This window comes from Equus caballus, chromosome 16 (assembly GCF_041296265.1).
Source record: "Equus caballus isolate H_3958 breed thoroughbred chromosome 16, TB-T2T, whole genome shotgun sequence".
NCBI classification, from domain to species: Eukaryota; Metazoa; Chordata; class Mammalia; order Perissodactyla; family Equidae; genus Equus; species Equus caballus.
The window spans coordinates 18488837-18497173 of record NC_091699.1 but is presented as its reverse complement, the minus strand read 5'-3'; the positions used below and the strand labels follow the sequence as shown (position 1 = coordinate 18497173).

Sequence of the window (8337 nt, the reverse complement as noted above, 5' to 3'; positions counted from 1 at the left end):
TGATTTCAAGTTCTTGGGATAGATACCCAGTAGTGGAATGGCTGGGTCATAAGATATTTCTATTCTTAACTTTTTGAGGAATCTCCATACTGTTTTCCATAGTGGCTGCACCAGTTTGCATTCCCACCAACAGTGTATGAGGGTTCCCTTTTCTCCACAGCCTCTCCAACATTTGTCACTCTTGGTTTTGGATATTTTTGCCATTCTAACAGGTGTAAGGTGCTATCTTAGTGTAGTTTTGATTTGCATTTCCCTGATGATTAGTGATGATGAGCATCTTTTCATGTGTCTATTGGCCATCCGTATATCTTCTTTGGAGAAATGTCTGTTCATGTCCTCTGCCCATTTTGTAATTGGGTTGTTTGATTTTTTATTGTTGAGTTGTGTGAGTTCTTTGTATATTATGGAGATTAACCCTTTGTCAGATAAACAACTTGTGAATATTTTTTCCCAATTAGTGGGCTGTTTTTTGTTTTCAATCCTGTTTTCCCTTGCCTTGAAGAAGCTCTTTAGTCTGATGAAGTCCCATTTGTTTATTCTTTCTATTGTTTCCCTCATGTGAGGGGTTACGGTGTCCGAAAAGATTCTTTTGAAGCTGATGCCAAAGAGTGTACTGCCGATATTCTCTTCTAGAAGACTTATTGTTTCAGGCCTAACCTTTAGGTCTTTGATCCATTTTGAGTTTATTTTTGTGAATGGTGAAAAAGAATGGTCAATTTTCATTCTTTTACATGTGGCTGTCCAGTTTTCCCAGCACCATTTGTTGAAGAGACTTTCTTTCCTCCATTGTAGGCCCTCAGCTCCTTTGTCAAAGATTAGCTGTCCATAGATGTGTGGTTTTATTTCTGGGCTTTCAATTCTTTTCCATTGATCTGTGCATCTGTTTTCGTACCAGTACCATGCTGTTTTGATTACTGTAGCTTTGTAGTATGTTTTGAAGTCAGGGATTGTGATGCCTCCAGCTTTGTTCTTCTTTCTCAGGATTGCTTTAGCAATTCGGGGTCTTTTGTTGCCCCATATGAATTTTAGGATTCTTTGTTCAATTTCTGTAAAGAATGACATTGGAATTCTGATTGGGATAGCGTTGAAAAAATATGGAACGCTTCATGAATTTGCATGTCATCCTTGCACAGGGGCCATGCTAATCTCTGTATCGTTCCAATTTTAGTATATGTGCTGCCGAAGCGAGCACCTTTCAATGTATTTTTGTATTTGATTTGCTAATTTTTTTTGAGGATTTTTGCATCTATGTTCATCAGTGATATTGGCCTGTAATTTTCTTTTTTTGTTTCTTCCTTGTCTGTGTTTTTTTTTTTTAAAGATTGGCGCCTGAGCTAACAACTGTTGGCAATCTTCTTCTTCTTCTTTCTCTTCCTCTTCCTCTTCTCCTCCTCCTCCTCCTCCTTCTTCTTCCTCTCCCTCTCCTCCTCCTCCTCCTTCTTCTTCTCCTCCTTCTTCTTCATTCTTCTCTCCAAAGCCCCCCAGTACATAGTTGTAGATTCTACTTGTGCGTGTCTCTGGTTGTGCTATGTGGGATGCCTACTCAGCATGGCCTTATGAGCAGTGCCATGTCTGCACCCAGGATTCAAACCAGCAAAAACCCTGGACCACCAAAGCAGAGCATGCAAACTTAACCTCTCGGCCATAGGGCTGGCCCTTTTCCTTGTCTGGTTTTGGCATCACAGTAATGTTAGCTTTGAAGAATGAGTTAGGAAGTGTCCCCTCCTCTTCAATTTTTTGGAAGAGTTTGAGAAGGATAGGTATTAAATTTTCTTTGGATGTTTGGTAGAATTCATCAGGGAAGCCATCTGGTCCTGGAATTTTGTTTTTCAGGAGGTTTTTGATTACTGTTTCACTCTCCTTACTGGTGATCTGTCTATTCAGAGTCTCTATTTCTTCTTGATTCAGTTTTGGAAGCTTATACAATTCTATAAATCTATCCATCTTCTATACTATCCAATTTGTTGGAGTATAGCTTTTCATGGTATTATCTTATAATTCTTTGTATTTCTGTGGTATCCATTGTAATTTCTCCTCTTTCACTTCTGATTTTATTTATTTGAGCTTTCTCTCTTTTTTCATAGTGAGGCTACCCAAAGTTTTGTCAATTTTATCTTTTCAAAGAATCAGCTCTTAATTTCATTGATCTTTTCTATTGTCTTTTTAGTCTCTATTTCTTTTATTTCTGCTCTGATTTTTATTATTTCCTTCCTTCTACTGATTTTGGGCTTTGTTCTTTTTCTAGTTCCTTTAGGTGTAATGTTAGATTTTTTTATTTGAGAGTTTTCTTGTTTCTTGAGGTAAGCTTCTATTGCTGTAAACTCTTAGAACAGTTTTTGTTGTATCCCATAGATTTTGATATGTCATATTTTCATTTTCATTTGTCTCCGGATATTTTTTGGTTTTCCTTTGATTTATTCATTGACCCAATAGTTGTTCAGTAGCATTTTGTTTAATCTCCACTTATTTGTGACTTTTCCACTTTTCTTCTTGTAGTTGATTTCTCATTTCATACCATTGTGATTGGAAAAGATGCTTGATATTATTTCAATCTTCTTAAATTTATTGAGACTTCTTTTGTGGCCTAATATGTGATCTATCCTGGGGAATGTTCCATGTGCATTCAAAAAGAGTGTGTATTCTGCAGTTTGGGGTTGGAATGCTCTGTATATATATGTTAAGTCCACTAGTCTAATGTGTCACGTAAGGCCAATGTTTCCTTAGTGACCTGTCTGGATGATCTATCCACTGATGTAAGTGGAGTGTTAAAGTCTCCTACTATTACTGTGTTACTGTCCATTTCTCCTTTTATCGCTGTTAATATTTGCTTTATGTATTTAGGTGCCACTAAGTTTGGCACACAGATATTTACAACTGTCATATTCTCTTGTTGGATTGTTCCTTTTATCATTATGTAATGCCCTTCCTTGTCTCTTGTTACAATGTTTGTTTTAAAGTCTATTTTGGAGGCCGGTCTGGTGACTTTGGTGGCCCAGGGTTTGCTGGTTCAGATCCCAGGCATGGACCTACGCACAGCTCATCAAGCCATGCTGTGGTGGCGTCCCATATACAAAGTAGAGGAAGACTGGCATGGATATTAGCTCAGGGACCGTCTTCCTCAAACAAAAGGAAGAAGATTGGCAACAGATGTTAGCTCAGGGCCACTCTTCCTCACAAAAAATTAAAAAATAAAAAATAAATAAAGTCTATTTTGTCTGATAAAAATATTGTTACTCCAGCTTTCTTTTCATTTCCATTTGCATGGAATGTCTTTTTCTATCCCTCCACTTTCAGCTTCTGAGTGTCTTTAGGTCTGAAGTGTGCATCTCTTGTATGCTGCATATACACAAGGCTTGTTTTTTCATCCATCCAGCCACCATATGTCTTTTGATTGGAGCATTTAGTCCATTTTCATTCAAAGTAACTATTGATAAGTGTGTACTTATTGCCATTGTGTTACCCTTTTTTTGGACGTTTTTGTAGTTCTTCTCCATTCCTTTCTTCTTTTCTTGCTCTCTTCCCATGTGATTTGATGGCTTTGTTTAGTCTTATGTTTGCATTCTTTTCTCCTTATTTTTTGTATATTTATTATAGGTTTTTGGTTTGTGGTTACCTATTTAATTAGCAATCTATATTGTGTTGATGATCTCTTAAGTTCAACATCTTACTAAAAGCCCTACACTTTTACTTTCCTCCCCACCACATTTTGTTTTTGACATCATATTTTACCTGTTTTTTTTTTTTTTCCTGAGGAAGATTCACACTGAGCTAACATCCCTGGCAATCTTCCTGTTTTTTAGTATGTTGGCCACCAGTACAGCATGGTTGCTAACAGAGCTGTGTAGGTCCACGCCTGGGAACCAAACCCAGGCTGCTGAAGCAGAATCTGCCAAACTTAACCACTGGACTACTGGGGCTGGCCTGATACTTTACCTCTTTTATTTCTTTGTATCCTTTAATCTCTTATCATAGATATAGGTGATTTTAGTACTTTTGTCTTTTAAGCTTCACATTAGATTTATAGGTGGTTGGTCCACTACATTTACTATGTATTTGCCTTTACCCATGATATTTTCTTTGATAATTTACTTATTCTTATTTGTGGCCTTTCCATTTCCACTTAAATAAGTACCTTTAACGTTTCTTGTAAGTCAGTTTAGTGGTGATGAACTCCTTTAGTCTTTGCTTGTCTGGAAAACTTTGTTTCTCCCTCTATTCTGAATGATAATGGAACCCATTCTGGCTGGGTAAAATATTCTTGGTTGTAGGTTTTTTCCTTTCAGCACTTTGAAAACATCATGCCACTCCCTTCTAGCCTGTAAAGTTTCTGCTGAAACATTAGCTGATAACCTTATGGGGTTTTCTTTGTATGTAACTTGTTTCTTTTCTCTTGCAGATTTTAGGATTCTCTCTTTATCTTTAATTCTTGACATTTTAATTATAATGTGTCTTGATGTGGGCCTCTTTGAGATCATCTTTTTTGATACTTTCTGTGCTTCCTGTACCTAGATGTCTGTTTCCTTCCCCAGATAAGGGAAGTTTTCAGCTGTTATTTCTTCAAATAAATTCTCTGCCCTGTTCTGAGAGTTGTTTCTCTCTTCTCCTTGTGGGACACCTATAGTAACAGCTGTTAGTGCATTTGATGTTGTCCCAGAGGTCCCTTAGACTGTCCTCATTCTTTTTAGTTCTTTTTTCTTTTTCTATTCAGCTTGGGTGATTTCCTCTACTCTTTCATCCAGATTTCTGATCTGTTCTCTGTGTCATCTACTCTGCTGTTGATTCCCTCTAGTGAATTTTTCACTTCCGTTATTGTATTCTTCAGTTCTGATTGGGTCTTTTTTATATTTTCTAAGTGTTTGTTGAACTTCTCCCTGTGTTCATCTATTCTTCTCCCCAGTTCAGGGAGCATCCTTATGACCATTAGTTTGTACTCTTTATCAGGTAGATTGTTTCTCTCTCTTTCATTTAGTTCTTTTTCTGAGGATGCATCCTCTTTGTTTATTTGGAACATATTCCTTCCTCTCCTCATTTTGCCTACTTCTCTGTGCTTATTTCTATGTATTAGGTAGATCAGCTACATCTGCCAATCTTGGAAATGTGGCCTTATGTAGGGTACCCCTTATATGGCCCAGCATGCTCCCCTACCGTCACCTGTACCAAATGCCCCAGGGGTGTCTCCTGTGTGGGCTGTGTGTGCCATTTTATTGTGGCAGGGTTGCAATTGCTGTGGGCACTGGGGTAGTCTGGGCTGACCCCCAGAGTGTCTGGTTGTGAGGCCTGGCCACATGTGGCTGCTATGGGAACTTTATTGAGTGGGGCAAACCCCTGGCACAGCTGGCTGAAAGGTCTGGTAGCCCATTACTGCAGTTTCACTGGTAAGCGAGTCAGGCCTGCAGTGTGGCTTGTTGCTAGGCCAAGGAGCACACAACTGCTGCAGGCCCCTGGTGTGGCTGGCTGCACAGCCCTGAAGCACTCAGCTGCCTTGCATGGGTTGGTGCTCAGGACAGCTTCTGGTGGGGCTAGCTGCACAGCATGTGACTGTTGCCAGCTCACTTTTGGGCGTGGCAGGCCTCTTGCGCAAACTGGTTACATGACTCTGTGGTGCACAGCTGCCTCAGGTGCACTCATGGGTGGAGCAGCCCACAAGCATGGCAGTGCACAACCATTTCAGTTGTTCATAGGCAGGGAAGATCCCCTGTGTGGCTGTTTGTGAGGCCCAGTGGCACCCATCTGATACAGGCTTGCTGGTAGGTGGGGCTGGTCCTTGGGGTGAGCTGCCTGCCCTGCTTGGCTGCACCTGATTGCTTTGGGTGCTTTAGTGGGGAGGACAGACCCCTGTAGTAAGAGGCTGGAGGAAGGACTCCGATGGTGCTTGTCAGTGTCTGTGTCAGCACAGCTGAACTAGGTCACAATAATTGCTGCCATCAGTGTCTCAGTCCCCGGGGAGTGGGTGCAGCCATCTCTTGCTTCTCCAGGAAGTTCTCTAAGCTTAGTAAGTGAGTCTTTTTTTTTTAACCAATGGACTATGCCCTTTTCTATTTGGTGTTTTTGTGCTGGTTTCCTGTAAGTGAGCCTGTGTGTGGGCCCTTTAAGAGCAGGTTTTCCTTTCCCTGAAGTCCTGTGGTTTTCCTGGGCTTATTCCCCATTGGTTTTCAAAGCCAGGTATTTTGGGATCTCATTTCTGTTGTGCTGGATGTAAGGGCTGGGGTGCCTAATGTGGAGCTCAGATCCCCCACCCCTCCAAGAGACAGCTCCCTCCCTTTGAGATCACTGCTGACTGTGAAGTGCCGGCTCTGTGTGGTTTTTTTTCTCCCTGGGGCTGTATCTCTGCCTCTTCCACTCGTGTCTGTGTTGTCCCTGGTTGTGGGGGTTCTCTCTATCCAGTTTCCAGGTCTCTCTCAGAGGAAATTGTCCCACAAGTCGCTGTAGGTCTGTAGTGTCTGTGGGAAGAGGTAAGTCAGGATCCCCCTATGCCGCCATCGTCTAAACTCTGTGACTGAGGTCTTTGGGATGGGCAGAGTGCAGTCTCAAGCAGGTCAAAAATGGCTTGAGAGAGACTGAAATTTATATAATGTTATAAACCAAAGTTACCTCAGTAAAAAACATTAATTAAGGGGCCAGCCCCATGGCCTAGCGGTTAAGTTTGGCATGCTCCACTTCAGCGGGCTGGGTTTGCAATTTCAGATCCCAGGTGCAGACCTATACCGCTCATCAGCCATGCTGTGGCAGCATCCCACATACAAAACAGAGGAAGACTGGCACAAATGTTAGCTCAGGACAAATCTTCCTCAAGCACAAAGGGGAAGATTGACAACAGATGTTGGCTCTGGGCAAATCTTCCTCACCAAAAAAAAAAAAAAGAAGAAGAAGTCACTAAAAAAATTAATTCAATAAAATACATAAAATGTTACTCATATTTTTATTCAATTTAAAATAATTTTTAATTACCATTGTGATTTATTCTTTGACTTATAGATTACTTATTTAATTTTCAAACATTTAGGGATTTTCAATTACTGTTACTAGAACAATTAGTGTTCTATTATTGTTATATTCTAATTGTTGTTGATTTCTAGTTTAATTCTGATCTGAATAACATAATTCCACACAATCTATTCCAGAAAATAGAACAATTGGAAACCAAAATTAACAAAAATACCATTTACAATAGCTCCCCAAAATGAAATGCCTAGGTATATTTCTAACAAAACATACTATATACCGAAAATTACAAAATACTGATGAAAGAAATGAAAGAAGATCTTTTAGAAAATGGAGACACATACTGTGTCCATGGATTGGAACACTCAATAAGGTAAAGATGCCAGTTCTTTCCAAACTGACCTATAGATTTAATAGAGATAAGGCAATTCTAAAATACATATAGAAAGGCAAAGGAACTAAAATGGTGAAAACTATAGTGTAAAGAAAAATAAAGTTGGAATCACAGTACCAAATTTTATAGTAATCAAGACAGTGTGAGGGGCCGGCCCGGTGGCACAGAATTAAGTTCGCACTTAATTAAGCTCCGCTTCTCAGTGGCCCGGGGTTCACCGGTTCGGATCCCGGGTGCGGACATGGCACCGCTTGGCAAAAGCCATGCTGTGGTAGACGTCCCACGTATAAAGTAGAGGAAGATGGGAATGGATGTTAGCTCAGGGCCAGCTTCCCTCAGCAAAGAGAGGAGGATTGGCAGCAGTTAACTCAGGGCTAATCTTCCTCAAAACAAAACAAAAGACAGTGTGATATTGGCAAAGGGACAGACACATAAATCAATGGAATAGAATGGGGAGTTCAGAAACAGACCACACAAATGTGGCCAAAATGTGCAAAGGTAAGTCAATGGTGCTGGAACAACTTTTCAACAAGTGGTGTTGGAACAATTGGTCATCCATTTATAAAACAAAACAAAACAAAACCCAACTCAACCTAAACTTCACACCTTATACCAAAAATTAACTCAATTTGCATAATGATGTGTCATTGTAGGTTCATCAATAGTAACAAACGTCCCACTCTGGTGGGGGATGTTGATAACGGGGGAGGCTGTGCATGTGTGGGGGTCGGGGGTGCATGGGGAATCTCTGTACCTTCTGCTCAATTTTGCTTTGACACTAAAACTGCTGTAAAAAACAGCCTGTTTTTTTCCCCAGTGTTTACACATGGCTTAATTATGCATGGTTCTCTTTGGTTTTGGACTTACAGTATCTGGTCAACACACTGCTCCCCAGAGTTACTTAGGTCTCATTCTTCCTCACCCCTTCAGTGTGGTTATGTCCTTTATTTGTAAACAGTTAGATTCAGTTGTCACAGTCTGCATTCCATCTTGGTTTCCCC

The 8337-nt window shown here is 40.4% G+C and overlaps 1 non-coding gene across 1 annotated transcript; it reads right to left on the bottom strand.

Annotated features, from left to right (window-relative positions):
• Positions 1-1088: 1088 nt before the first annotated feature.
• LOC111768507 (U6 spliceosomal RNA) lies at positions 1089-1192 on the bottom strand. Its single transcript, XR_002800907.2, has one exon. It is a non-coding gene; the product is annotated as a U6 spliceosomal RNA (small nuclear RNA).
• Positions 1193-8337: the final 7145 nt, after the last annotated feature.